This window comes from Lissotriton helveticus, chromosome 11 (assembly GCF_964261635.1).
Source record: "Lissotriton helveticus chromosome 11, aLisHel1.1, whole genome shotgun sequence".
Taxonomy (NCBI): Eukaryota; Metazoa; Chordata; class Amphibia; order Caudata; family Salamandridae; genus Lissotriton; species Lissotriton helveticus.
Window position 1 is genome coordinate 215,366,029 of NC_136072.1, and position 13,654 is coordinate 215,379,682.

The 13,654-nt window shown below is 45.4% G+C and overlaps 1 protein-coding gene across 2 annotated transcripts in view; it reads left to right on the forward strand.

The window, feature by feature from the left end:
- The window catches only part of LOC144792500 (arylacetamide deacetylase-like), a 197,934-nt gene that overhangs the window by 36,408 nt on the left and 147,872 nt on the right, over nt 1-13,654 (forward strand). The gene's annotated exons all lie outside the window — the stretch shown is intronic.

The following is a 13,654-nucleotide window of genomic DNA, read 5'->3' on the forward strand; positions in this document are numbered from 1 at the left end:
TTACGGACTTTAGCCAAAAAGGGCCAAGTCCTACACCAGGCAAGAGGACAGCAGGCAACAAGTCTGCACAGCAGGGCAGCAGTTCCTTCAGAGCATTAGTCCAGCAGAGTGGCAGTCCTTGTAGCAGCATAGCAGTCCTTCCTGGCCGAGTATCCATAGGTCCAGAAATGTACTGAAGTGCTAGTGTCTGAGGTCCTTCTTTCATACACAGTGGTGCCTTTTAAGTAGGAAGGAACTTCTAGATGCATGCCTTTGAAGTGCACAGATGCCCTTTCATCCTTGTGCTGGCTCCAGACTAACCACAGGGGTATGCAACCCTTTGTGTGGAACAGAACTCAGTCTATTAATGTGTAAGTGAGGTTGGGCCCAGCTCCTCCCTCCCAACCTACCATTGATGGCTCACGCAGTCACTCTTAAACTTTCAGAGGAGGAATACACAAAACCGAACAGTTAACTCCATTTAGTCATATGACCAGAGACAGGCTGCAGGCACCGAATGGCTATGGCAAGAAAACCTCAACTTTCTAAAAGTAGCATTTCCAGAATTATAATTTAAAATCTGACTTCAACATGATTTGGGATTTTAAATTTGGATCCCAGAGACACCAAACATGAACCAATTATCTATTCTCATTTGGAAATTACACTTATACAATGCAAAAGGGCAACACCAATGTTATCCTAAGGGAGAGATAGGCCTGGCAGTAGTGAAAGCCTAAAAGATTTGGGCCTGGCAAGGGTTTATTTTGACAGGTCAAAATGGCAGTTTAAAACTGCACACACAGACCCTGAATTTTCAGGCCTGGTACATGTTTAAAGGGCTACTTAAGTGGGTGGTACAATCAGTTTTGCAGGACCACTAGTAGTGGACTTTACTAGGCACCGATAAGTAAATTAATTATGCCAATTTGGTATAGCCAAAGTTACCATGTTTTAACCAGGTATCACAAGCACTTTGGCACTAGTTAACGGTAGTAAAGTGCACAAAGTCATAAAAGCCAACAATAACAAATTTAGCAAAAATTGGAGGAGTGAAGCAAAATGTTTGGGGATGACCCTGCAGGGAGGACCAGGTCCAATACAGCTCTCATTCAGCCTAAAGCCAGTTTAGAATAATCATTACCTTGATTGACTTCCTTGCTTAGGTAATAGTAATATGGTCACTGGCCCTATACTGCAGGGGCATTTTCCAGTTTCTCACCTCTCTGAACTCAGTTGGATCCCACTGTCTATACTCTCCTGAGCCACTGAACTGTCCAATAGGGAAGCCTTCTATCAAACAACATCCAAAGGTTTTTATAAATTACTTGTTATGATGTCACAATTTAAAACTAAGAGGCCCATTACAATGTTGGACGGATCCCTGTCCGTCTGACATTGGAAGCTGCAGTCCAACCTCAGCATTACCATGCAAAACTCATTGGGGTGTCGTCGGACAGATAATCCACAAATGGTGGCAGTGCCTGCTCAGCACCGCCATCAGGATTATTATGTCCATTTCTGACAGCCTTTCCATGTTGGACTTTCTGACATGGAAAGTCTGTTGGAAAGTGACTTTGAGGGCCCCTGCCACTCCCGCAGCCTTAATATGAGGCCTCAGGAGGCCACCTGAGGCTCAACCCCAAACATCCATCATGCATGTGGCAGGCACTGCATTGTGCCTGTCACATGGTGCATGGGTGTCTTAAAAGTGTATCTTTTCTATTGAGGCTTGAGCTGCAGACCGCAGCACAAGCCACAAAAAATACATACTTTCCTCTAAGATGTTGGTCGGGCGCTCGTCTGACCGACATCGTAATGGGCCCCTAAGTTGTTAAAATCCAGTGGTATTTGCAGCAGGAATTGCAGCAGGAATTGTAGAGAAAGAGAGTGATCCTTTCACCTTGAAATTCAAATGAAACATGACCAGGAGATGGACAAAGCCTTGGGAGGATTCTTCTGGACAGGAAAAGGAAGTTGAAGTCTCTGTGGCACTTTCTTCCTGATAAAAAATAAAGCAAAAAAAAAGTGTGCTTTGATGTAACAAAACTACCTCAACCATCTGTTTGACTACAATATTCAGTTAATAGGGTATTTTTGAGTTGATACAGCAGTCTCTGTAGTAGAAACTCCACTTGAGAAGCAGTCCTGACCACTGGCGACCACTAACATTACAAATGGTGCCGAAAAACTATTTGGTGACCGGAAATCGTGGCACAGGCCGGAAAATTTTACTTGCAAGTGCACGTTGATGGAGCCTTGCATTCTTTTCATGAACATCGTACTACTTGAACATCAGAACAATTCTTCCACATGCCAATTGGCAGCATTTGGCAGGGAGTCTGTGTTACAAGCGTAATGCGGAGTAACCAAATGTAGCCATTTTTCCTGAATGGTGTTTAGACTAGAGGCCCTTTCAAACTATTACAAATCCAACAATAATCTTTGTAACAAATCTAGCAGTTGTTGTAGATATATAAGAGCATCATCTGCATACAACATTACAATATCGTGCTTCAGAGTGCCAACTCCTCTGGCTGCCCTAACATATCTAAAATTAAGGGATACTAAGGTGCGCGCAGGGGAACATTGCTGCTACTGACATTGATATTTTGCACAGCCGCTAGCTCGTATTTTTCACAAGTTGCCTCAAGTTTTAAAAAACTGCTTTACTTAACCCATATTACCTCACTGTATTTCCTTACCTGCCCTTCGCTCCCTTGTCCGCCGTGGGTGCTCCTGTTTGTGCGGGGAAGACTTGGGCCAAAACCCACGATTTGGCGCTGACACCATCTTGGGAGTATGGGGTTTGCAGTCAAGTCGGGCTTTACTCCAGGGAAAAGAGGATAAAAGAACAATGATGGCCCGCAGCGGATGCGCGCAACTGCCGCGACCAAGGCAGTCCTGTCTGCGCCCATCTGCACCCATCCGGGACCAGGGGCCGGGACCCCTGTAAAAACTGCAAGGATTAGATACTCTACAGAAGATTTGTATAGACACAATTTACTCAAAGAAAATAATTGTGAAATTGAACCAGACGCAGGGGTGCCGGAGCCTGGCGGAGGCGGCACCCCTCGGAACGGTCGTTCGAGCTGCTGTGGAAACATGCTGGGCAGAGAGGGGTGACGGTGTGGCGTGTGGGGCCTATGGACCTGCTGGGCAGCAGCATCCGAGGGCCATAGCTAGTTATTGCAAGTGTTGCAAATAGAAATGGACCACCCCTCACAATATAGAGAAGACATATAAGGTACCAAGGAAGTCAGAAATAAGTCAGAACTGGGACTGCGGATTAATTAATAGCAGATCCTTGCCTAAACACACAATTGAATTACGTATATTACTAGAGGACACAAAACTAGATGTCCTATCTGTAACGGAAAGTTGGCTCAAAGAGCACTCCTCGACTGATATAGTAATGGTGGTGCCGCCAGGCTATGAGTTACATAGACTGGATAGGATGGGCCACATAGGAGGAGGACTAGCCATTATTTTGAAAAAGGAGCACAACTGCACAACGGAACAATTTGCTCTGAAAGGCTGTGAATGCCTCCTATTCTCAATACATCTAGCTCCAACCTTTACGCTATCTATCGTTCACCGGGTCCTTATGGGGAGTTCCTAGAAGAGCTACCTAACGCAATGGCCACTCAAAAAAGCTCACATTACAATACTTGGATACCTGAATCTTCACATGGAAGATAAAAGCACACCAAGTATAAAGAGACTGCTATCAGACCTAGAAAATCTACAACTGGTTCAGCTGGTAGAAACAGCTACACATAATAAAGAACACACCCTGGATGTGATAATCTCCAACGACCCCGATCTCACAGTTGCCTCCGCTGTTCCAGTGCCTTGGTCGGACCATTATTTTATTCCTTTCAAGGTACTAAAGTCAGGAAATGAGCACAGAAACATTGCACTGAGGAATGAGGTAATGAAAAGATCTTGGGATAAGATCCATCCATGTAATTGGCGGGACATTTTAACAGGCACAGTAAACTCACAATCAGATACACCAGGGTCAGCTGAAGAAGGCTACTCACAATGGGAATCCTGTATCATGCACTCACTAGACGTAGTAGCACCTAAGACCACTCACAAGCATAGAATCAAAACCAGAGCAGAAGGATGGTTTAACTCCCAGCTATTGGACCAAAAAAAGAGTGTAAAAAAATCAAAAGAGAGTGGAGAAAAAAGTATGATCCCCAACTCAAATCAAAGTATAAATTGGCTATTAGAAAGTATCATGATGACATCAAAATGAGTCAAACCAAATTCTTTGAGGAGAAAATCATGTGGGCTCAGAACTCTGCAAGGGAGCTGTTTTCAGTAATCAAGACCCTGACCACCCCATCCATCGATAGTTGTCCATCTGAAACTTCAGAGGACACAGGTGTAAGAACCTAGCTTCATACTTCCTCTTGAAGGTGACAGACATTTATAGTGGCTTCATAATGGATGGAGACCACATAATAGTGGAGGAGGAGGAGGAAGAACATGTAGTAGCCTCCTTACAACAGGTTGTCAGTATGGGGCGTAATGCTGGTACAGGCTTCTGCTCTTGGTAAAGCAGTTGTGTTGAGTTCTGCTGCAGAGGTACACTGAGGGCCCTACAATTAGTTTGACAGTGCAGGAGCTGGACTATAGCGCTCCCACACCGCCAAACCCATGTACGAACCGCTTGCCAGATCAGGGGTTTTCTTCTGTCTGGTGGGCGGTTCTTTAACATTCCCATGGCGGTGCCTACGAAATTAGCACTGTAATGGGACCGTCCAAGACAGTACCTGTATGGCATTAACTGCTGCAGTCCATAGCATCCAGGTGTTATGATCAATCTTATAAAATAACAATAAGTGTACTACACACATTTTGACATGTAGCTAAGATCGGAACGGAAAAAATATACATGAAAGCAATAATACCTCTTAATCTAGGAGTGCATACTAACCATGACCATCTGCATCTCTACTCTGTATAATGCATCTGGCAAGTTTATTCTCAATAAACAAATCACAAAAACAAAATATCATAAACAATCCTACCCCGCTCCCTCCTGGTCACAGACATAAAGAATCTCCGGTCATGCCATAAGTCACTTCACCCAATCGCTATATACCACTGTGTGATTATTCTAGGGTTATCACGGGAGCTTCCAAACGTTGCTCCCTTGAATCATCCTCAGTGCGGGCTACTTGTGGGCCCTCCAATCGCTGCACGTCAGTTGTAATCTCCAAGGGTACCTCCAACATCAAAGCATTCCAGGTCCTAGCATCCTCTTCCAACTTATCATCCCTCCTGACATTCTTCATACGGATCCATTCCGCTGTTGCCCATTCACTCAAATCCTTGGTCCAACTTTCCACCTTCGGGGGTTGGGAGCCCATCCAGTGGATTGCTATCCGTCTTTTGGCCAGCACTAGCCCCAGTTGGAGATATCTACATGTAAGCTTCTTACCTTTGAGGCAGGGGAATAAACCCAACAGTATCTCTTTAATAGACCGGTGTAGTGTCTACTCCATAAGTCGGCGCAATCTCTCTAGTATGGAGTCCCAAAAAGAATTCATTCTCAGGCACTCCCATACCATATGCAAAAAAGAGGCATCATCACAGCCACATCTGGGACAACAGGAGGAAAGATCTGGATATATTCAATGCAGCACTCGTGGGGCTAAATAGGTTTTATGCAATATTAAATTGGATGAGTTTTAATCTGGTATTGGAACTGATTTGTTTTACTCCCTCATGTGCCCTCTTCCATTCAGAATCTGTAAGGGGCACCTCCAACACTTCGTCCCATCTAGACTGAATCGTAAGTGGGTGCGCAGCAAGATCCACCCGTAATGCTCTATAAATGTATGAGACCAGTCTGCAGCCTCCAGCAAGACTCACAAGGGCCTGAAGGGTGGCAGCTATTGGAGGCTCCAGATCTCTCATGCCACTGCAGCCATTTTTTTATACTGAAGGAATTGACCCCTGCCCAGATCAAACACAGTCACTGCTTCCTCCCGGGTCAAAAAATGCTGATTTAAATACAGATCTCCCATCATTCTACAGATGCCCTCCACCCATCTAAAGACAGACATAACTTGACCGATCTGCCCAAATGGGACAACCACCCACAACGGGGTCTCAGGGGCATAGGGCGCTCTTCGTATTGTAACCTTAACTGCAGACTCCCATGTAGAGGCCACTTGCCTAATAATATACAGGAGATAATCAGGCACATGTGAGACCACCATCAGTAGGTCCGGGAGTGAATTATCCGCGTGAGTACCCCTCAACAATTGTTTCTCACAATTATCTTGATAGTCAAACCATTGTACAGCATGCTGGAGCTGCGCTGCTATATAATAAAATTCCAATTTTGGAACTTCCAGTCCTCCACGTTCTCTAGTTCTCTGCAATGTTTGCAACCCCACTCATTTTCTTTGTTTCGCCCACAGCAGTTCTAGCAGCAGGCGGACTAACTGGAGAAAGCACTCCCGTGGTATCCGATAAAGGAAGTTAAGCATTACATATAAACATTGGGGGAGGACCACTATTTTTATTAGAGCCACAGGTCCCATTAGTGATAAGGGAAAGGTAAGTCAAAACTTTACTGACCTGCAGACACCCTCTACATATCGTCCCATATTTTGTTTTAAATATGCCTCCTGCAAGTGAGTTAAGCGGACCCCCAAATAGCGCACTGAGTCTGAGACCCAGCTAAACTCCACAGTGGGCAGATCACTCTCCTCCTTGTCTCTTAGGTTTCCCATAGGAAATAGCTGAGATGTCCCGGGTTAAGACAAAGGTCCGACACCACCTCAAGAGCTGTGAATTCCTAAAGAAGCTCTGTGACCGAGTCCCCGGGACAATGGAGATACCCCAAGGTGTCATCAGCATACATTGACACTACATACACTGCCGGGCCTATCGTCACCCCCCACCGTGCCATCAAGTGTCGCAGTGCTGTCGCCAGTAGCTCCTTCATCAATGCGAAAAGGAGCGGAAACAGGGGGCACCCCTGATGAGTACTTCTCTGGAGCTCCAAACTGTCGGATACTTGGTTGCAGAGATGGACTCGAGCCCTTGGTCGAATATAAAGGACTTTCACCCAACTTATATAATTGCTGCCCACCCCCATTTTAGTGAGTACTGCCCAAACATAATCCCATTCAACTGTATCGAAGGCCTCTTTAATGTCTAAAAGTGCTGCTGATCTGTCAGCTTCCATATACAGTTGTTGTCGATAAGTGGTATATCTATGCTTCTCCAAACGAGACCAAGCCTCAAGCAATTGTCCCTTAACACGTGTACACTCGGTCATATTAGTCAAGGTCTTATAGAGTGTGGACTCATGTTTCCAAGTAGTCAATATCTGCCGTAAATTGGTGTTGGACCCCATAGGTAGTCCTCATACAGACTCCCCTGATCACAACTTTTAGCGCTTCTCATTCAGTGGCTCTAGTGGAGGTGGAGCCCTCAATTTTCCACAAAATAATGTTGAATAGCCTCCTTAACTGTTTCCACATGCGGGGAGTCCGTGAGGGCCTCCGCCCAAAGCCTCCAAAGCGGGATAGACGGTCGTCCCGGTCCGCTCAGCACCGTCAATACCAGCAGAGCATTATTGTATATATATAACGCGGCAAATAAGAAATGCCTTCCATTGCTGCGGAAAGGCCCGCGGAAAGACCACAGTGATCAATTTGGGAGAATGTTTTAGCCGCCGAAGCAGGAAAACTCTCTCTTAGTAGGGTTTTGGGCTCTCGATTCGTGCCTTAAATGCATACCCTGGAGTATATCAGCTAGGGACGCCGCAATGCAGGGTTTGGTACTTTTCCTCGTGGGCTCCCTGTCTAAGGTCCAATCAAACACACAATTAAAATCTCCAAAGAGGAAAATTTCAGCTCCGATATAGGGAGTCGCTGCTTTTAAAACTGCAGGGTAGAAATCAGCACAGTCTAGGTTGGGCGCCTAAACGTTTATAATGCAGTACTCTCTGCCCTCCCATTTACCAAACACAATGACATATCGCCCCTCTGGGTCAAGTACATGCTGGATATTGTGGAATGGAACTTCAGGCTCCACCCAGACGAGTGCCCCACGTGCGAAGTCTGAGTATGATGTGGCGTACAACTGTCCCCTCCACAGTTTATGAAGACTCAGTAGTGAATTTCCCCAGATATGTGTTTCCTGCAGTCCTGCTATTGCTACGTTATATCTCTTCAGAAATGCATATATTCTACAGTGCTTATCTAGGACAGCTAGCCCGTGGACATTCCAGCTAAGAAATTGCAATGTCTGTGCTGTCATATTGTCGTTGTAAAAAGCAACTGGCATCTACCACCTCCCTGAGCGTATCACCTCCTCAAGGGGGCTCAAATCCGTGTACCATGGCATAATATATTGTGACCAATAAACTTCCCCAACACAAAAAACAACCCCCAAAAGTCAAACAATGCAATCTCTATCCCCCACCACCGGGCAGTAGTAAAAGTTCACATGCACAATGAAGAATCCACATTAGAGACAGTACACACCGCCCCAAACTTCCCCCAACCCCCTTTTCCCCAATCCTGTAATGGCTGCACAACCTTTCCAGGCCGAGGCCCAGGGCAGCCGTATTCAACATATCAATATAAACATTAAATTAAATGCTGTGCAGGTAACGTTGAGGCGCGAGATTACTCTCAAGCTCCCTCAGCAGACCTGGGCTCTAGAGGGGGCGACACCATTCCGGCGGCCACTCATTTTATAAAATTACAAGATATACACCTGAATGGCTTCCGACCCATATAAATTAAAAGGAGTAAGAGGAGAAAAAAAAGAAACAGTTTAAACTCCTGCCTCCCAGACATCGTACATCAATGCACTTCCTAGGGCCACATAATATTAGATACTTGAGGACAGCTTATCTGCACAGTTCAGTTGTCGATGCTCAGTTCAAGACGAGGGTCATTCACAACTACTGCCTGGCCCTCCCTCGTTCCGCACAAGATCTGGTGCCAGCGGCACTGAGTCCGGAACCACCTCCGAATCCAAAGAGTGTAGGGTTCCATCTTGACAGACCGTGACACGGCCTAGGCTCATTGTTCTCCTTTTCAGTTTCTGACGGGTGAACTGTCTATGACCTCCCAGTGTGGACGGCAAGGAGTTAGTCTCCGCAGAACTCGTAGAGGGCACCAACCTTTGTCCCTCCGGGGCTTTGGCGTCCAACCAGTCTCTTGCCTCCTCAGCCGAGAAAGAAAACAGGACACGGCCTTCACTCACCATCCGAAGTTTCGCCGGGAACGTAAGACTGTATTTCAAATTCTGATCCCGAAGGTGACGTTTGATGGCCACAAAGGTCTTCCTCTGCTCCTGAACATGCTGCGTATAATCCGGATACACCGAGATAGAGTGGCCTTCGAAAAAGAATCATCATCCGCTGCGAGAGAGCTGAAGCAAAAGGTCCCGATCCCTAAAATTAAACAAATTTGCAATGATAGCCCGAGGGGGGCGCACCGTGTCTCAGGGGGGCCGCCAATGCTCAATGCGCCCTCTCCACACTGAAGAACTTCGATAACTTTGTAGGGGCCATCTCTCGGGTAATCCAATCCTCCAGAAACAGGTCAACTGCAGGACCCTCTACCTTTTCCGGTAAACTCACAAAACACAGATTTTCCCATCGGGACTGTCCTGCAGCATCTTCAGCCCGGTCATCGAGCTCGATCACCTGATGTTTTAACTCCACTACTGTGACACTGAGGCTTTTGACTTCTTCTCTCAGTGTACCAGTATCTTTCTCCGTGACCGTCACTCTGTCTGAAACCTTCGGATGGTCACATCGCAGGAGATTAACGTCAAAAGCCACTGTGTCAATTTTACGTATCATCTCATCTCTAGTGGACTGGATGGCACACAGTGCATCCATCAATGTTGGTGCCTCCTCTGCCCCACACTCCGCAGTACTTCTGTCCACTGCTGAGTTCTCATCCGCTTCCTCAGGGCCATGGGAGACTGGCTGGGCATAGTTTAACATTTTATTCGCTTGCGTCTTCACTGGGTTGTCCTTCCCCATGGCTCATGGAGGACTATTCAGGAATACCCTACGAATAACACCATTCACATGGGGGAACAGCCAAAGCGCCTCTACAAGGTGCAGCAAGCGTAGCTCAGCCACAAGTGGCCCTCGATTGCAGCTGGTTATACTCCCCATAGAATCACTGTTGAGGCACGGATCAATCAAATCATAGCTGTTCAGCACTTTCGTAGTCCATCATTCGTCTAGACCACTGCTCAGCGACCCTTACAAATAGGCCGTGGAACTTAGACAGAGGGGCTCCTCTAGACGCTCCAATAGTGGCAGGAACTTAAGCAGGATAATCAGGGTGTCAAATAATGTCCAAACCATCCCCTGTCACCAACGCACCTCTTAGCATGATCCCGAGTTGCTACTGGGATCAACTCACACCAGGGCATGTCAGACTCACCATGCGTTCCTCACAAGGCTTCCCAGCCATTAAGGTCAGTCACATATTCCACTTAGATCTTCTTTGGGTTCCCAGCAGAGGAGCACCTAGCCTCTAATAATGAAAATGACATGCAGAGGGTGTGCTGAATACCAGATACAGTCCACAGACTCTTAAGCTTGACTTGACTTAGTTTGGACCAGCCATAGGGAGAGAGGGTGGTGCAACTGTCTTGCCTACAGACTCCTCTTGTTGCAGAAGCCATACTGGCCTAGCACCGGTGCCTCAACGCACCAGGGACTCGTTGCTGCTCAGCTGCCTACTCTCCCTCTCTCTCCCTCTTTCCCCTTTTCCCCTGCCCTTTTTGACCAGCCTAGTGTCAGCTTTTATGGTTATTGCCACCACCCTCGGGTGATCATTGATGATTTGTCCAGCAGGCCCTTCCTGTACGCTGCAGGACAGGAAAGCGTCCCACTTCTTGGTGACATGCAGAATATTATTGGGCTACTCACCCAGTAGCCTGTATCAGTATCGTTGCTTGAAGCTCCTTGGCTGGCCAGGAGTTTCAGATTGTGCTGTTGGCTCAAGTTGCACTGTTGGTCTCATTTTGCTGCCCACGCCCCCCCCCCCCCGCGGCTCCGTGCTGCTTTGCTGGGGAGCATACTTTTTAGTTGCGGTCACAGTCACTCCCCAAGGTTCACCACAAGCAGTGCGGGAGGTAGGGAATAGTAGGTGCCATGGGAGCACCGGGGAGGGAGCTGCGTTAAGTCTGAAAACAGCAGCGGCTGCCATGCTGCAGTTACAGGTTCCTCCTCCTTTATGCATCATGGCAAAGAGCCGTGCAGCGAGAATATGCTTCAAAATATAATTTGGAATTTTTAAAGCGAGGATGGAGCAGACATATAAAATATGAGAGAAAAATTGTATTTGATAGTTGCAAGTCTCCTCCACCAGGACCAAAGCAAATGAGACAAAATACTAAACAAACTGGTAGTTTTAGATTTCAAGGCAGAGGTATTGTAATCAATAATCTTTATGACACTAGGGAACCCAAACTGGCAAGACATTTATTGGAGCCCAGAAATAGATGAGTTTAATTGAATTCTCTCCAAAAGGTGCTAAACATAAGGCAAATAATAGACGAGAAAGAGGGCAACCCTGCCTAGTGCAGTTTCCTCACAAAATGACTTATTGAGAATTTACAATATATCAATTTATTGAGTCTAATAAAATAGTGACCTTCAAAGATACATATTCAATTCATGAAAAATAAATATGTAAAACCTTTTTCAGAAGGGGCTCTCAGAAAACAAACTTTGGAAAAAACGCGTACAAAAGGACAAGAATTGACAAAATGCATGCTCGGGTTTGTAACAATAGCGAAAATAATGAGGATTTGATGCAATGATTATTCAAGACAAAGTGACATGATTGCAAGAATTTTACAGCAACATTGGAATGTAATTGTGAATGAGGAGGCACTGAGAGAATTGGTGAACAGCAGGTTATTGATGGAGTCTAATAATGATATATTAGAAGACTGTTGCACACAGTACAAGTTCATATTTATTAATCATATTATAGTTAATCAAATTGAATAATATTGTTTAAAGAACTGATTAATTGATGACTGAAAGACTATTATGAACACAAAAAAAATATTTAGCGGTGACCTAGTGAATGATAAGCAAAAAGCATTAAAGAAATACATGACAAGTTAAGTGTTTTTTGACTTTCATATATGATCCTCAAAAACTTGATTTAATCTCTGTGAGAAGAAAATGCATTTGGGGGAAAGAATTAGAGATCGCATTTCACTTGAAGTTAGGGCGGATATATAAGACCCAGTAATATGAATAAATACTGGGCCTTATGATGGACCAGTGCTCATAAATACAGTTAAAGACAATAATGGTAGGTGCTACCTAGAATGCTGTGCTTTATTGTCTGCTTATTTATTGTTAACATGTATTTATCCAAATAGGGAGTGTGACTTTGCTTTACTTTCTATTTAAATTCTAAAGGTGAAAACTACATTTCCTCTCAAGACAGCACAGTTTGTAAAACGTATATTAATACAATGAGAAAGGATGATATAAATACATGAATGAATATGAACGGAATACTTGAAAAAACAAAAATAAGTATGTAAACTTTTTGTAACTGTGGGGCAGATTTATGTTGTGTAAAACACCGGTGGCGCAACCTGCTGAGAGATATTTACAAGCACAGGTAAAGCCTGCCTAACTTTACCTGTGCTTGTAAATTGCACCCATTTTCATGCAAAACTTTGTGGCATATGTACAAGCCCCTATCGCCATGGGATTGTCACTTTTAGAGACGTTCCCAGGGCGATAGGGGCCTTGCCTTATGTACCCGGCACCATTAAGCCACTTAACGTGGCTTGACGCTACCTTGTACATAAGGCACCCTTTCACTCTAACTAAGCGTGAAAGGGGCGTGCAGTGGGTGTTGTGGTGGGCGTTCCACCGCAACATCCATTGTTGTTGATGCTGCCCCTATGTACAAGGATGGCGGAGGCAGCTGCAAAATTAAGACCAGTAAAATGCCAGTCTTAAGTTGGCGAAACAAGGAGAAATTAATTATTTCTCTTCGTTTTTGCCTTTTCCATGTGTGTTGCCGTGTGCAGCACACGTGGAAAAAGCAAAATGCCATGGTTTGTTTATGTACAGGAAGGTGTCCCTTCCTGTACATGAACAAACCTTTTTAAAAAATTCAATTTTGTAACTTTCATGTGTGCTGCACGAAGCAGCACACATGGAAGTTACAAAATGGCATTTTAGGATTGTTGATGTGCAGGAAGGGACACCTTCCTACACATAAACAATCCTTCGCTGAACGCAGACACCCTTGCACTCGGGTTGTTAAACTTAGCGCCATCGCAGAGGGCAACACTAGGCTGCACCACATTCTAGTAAATATGGTGCAGCCTTGCATTTAAGAAAGTGGCGGAGCACGTCGTTAAGCCAAGGAGGGTAATGGCACGCTCTGCCACTTCATTGTACATATCCCCCTTAGTGTGTTAGGGGCATGACATGGGTGTGCTGTGGGTGTTCCCATGCAAAACCCATGTGCACTGATGCATTTGCAGATTTACGAGCAATGGTAAATCTGGAATTGCATCAGAATGCTACGCCACTAGGGGTGGCGTAGCGAGGTGCAACGAGGAGAAATGTTTTAATTTCTCCTCGGTTTTTTTCCTCTTTCAATACGTGCTG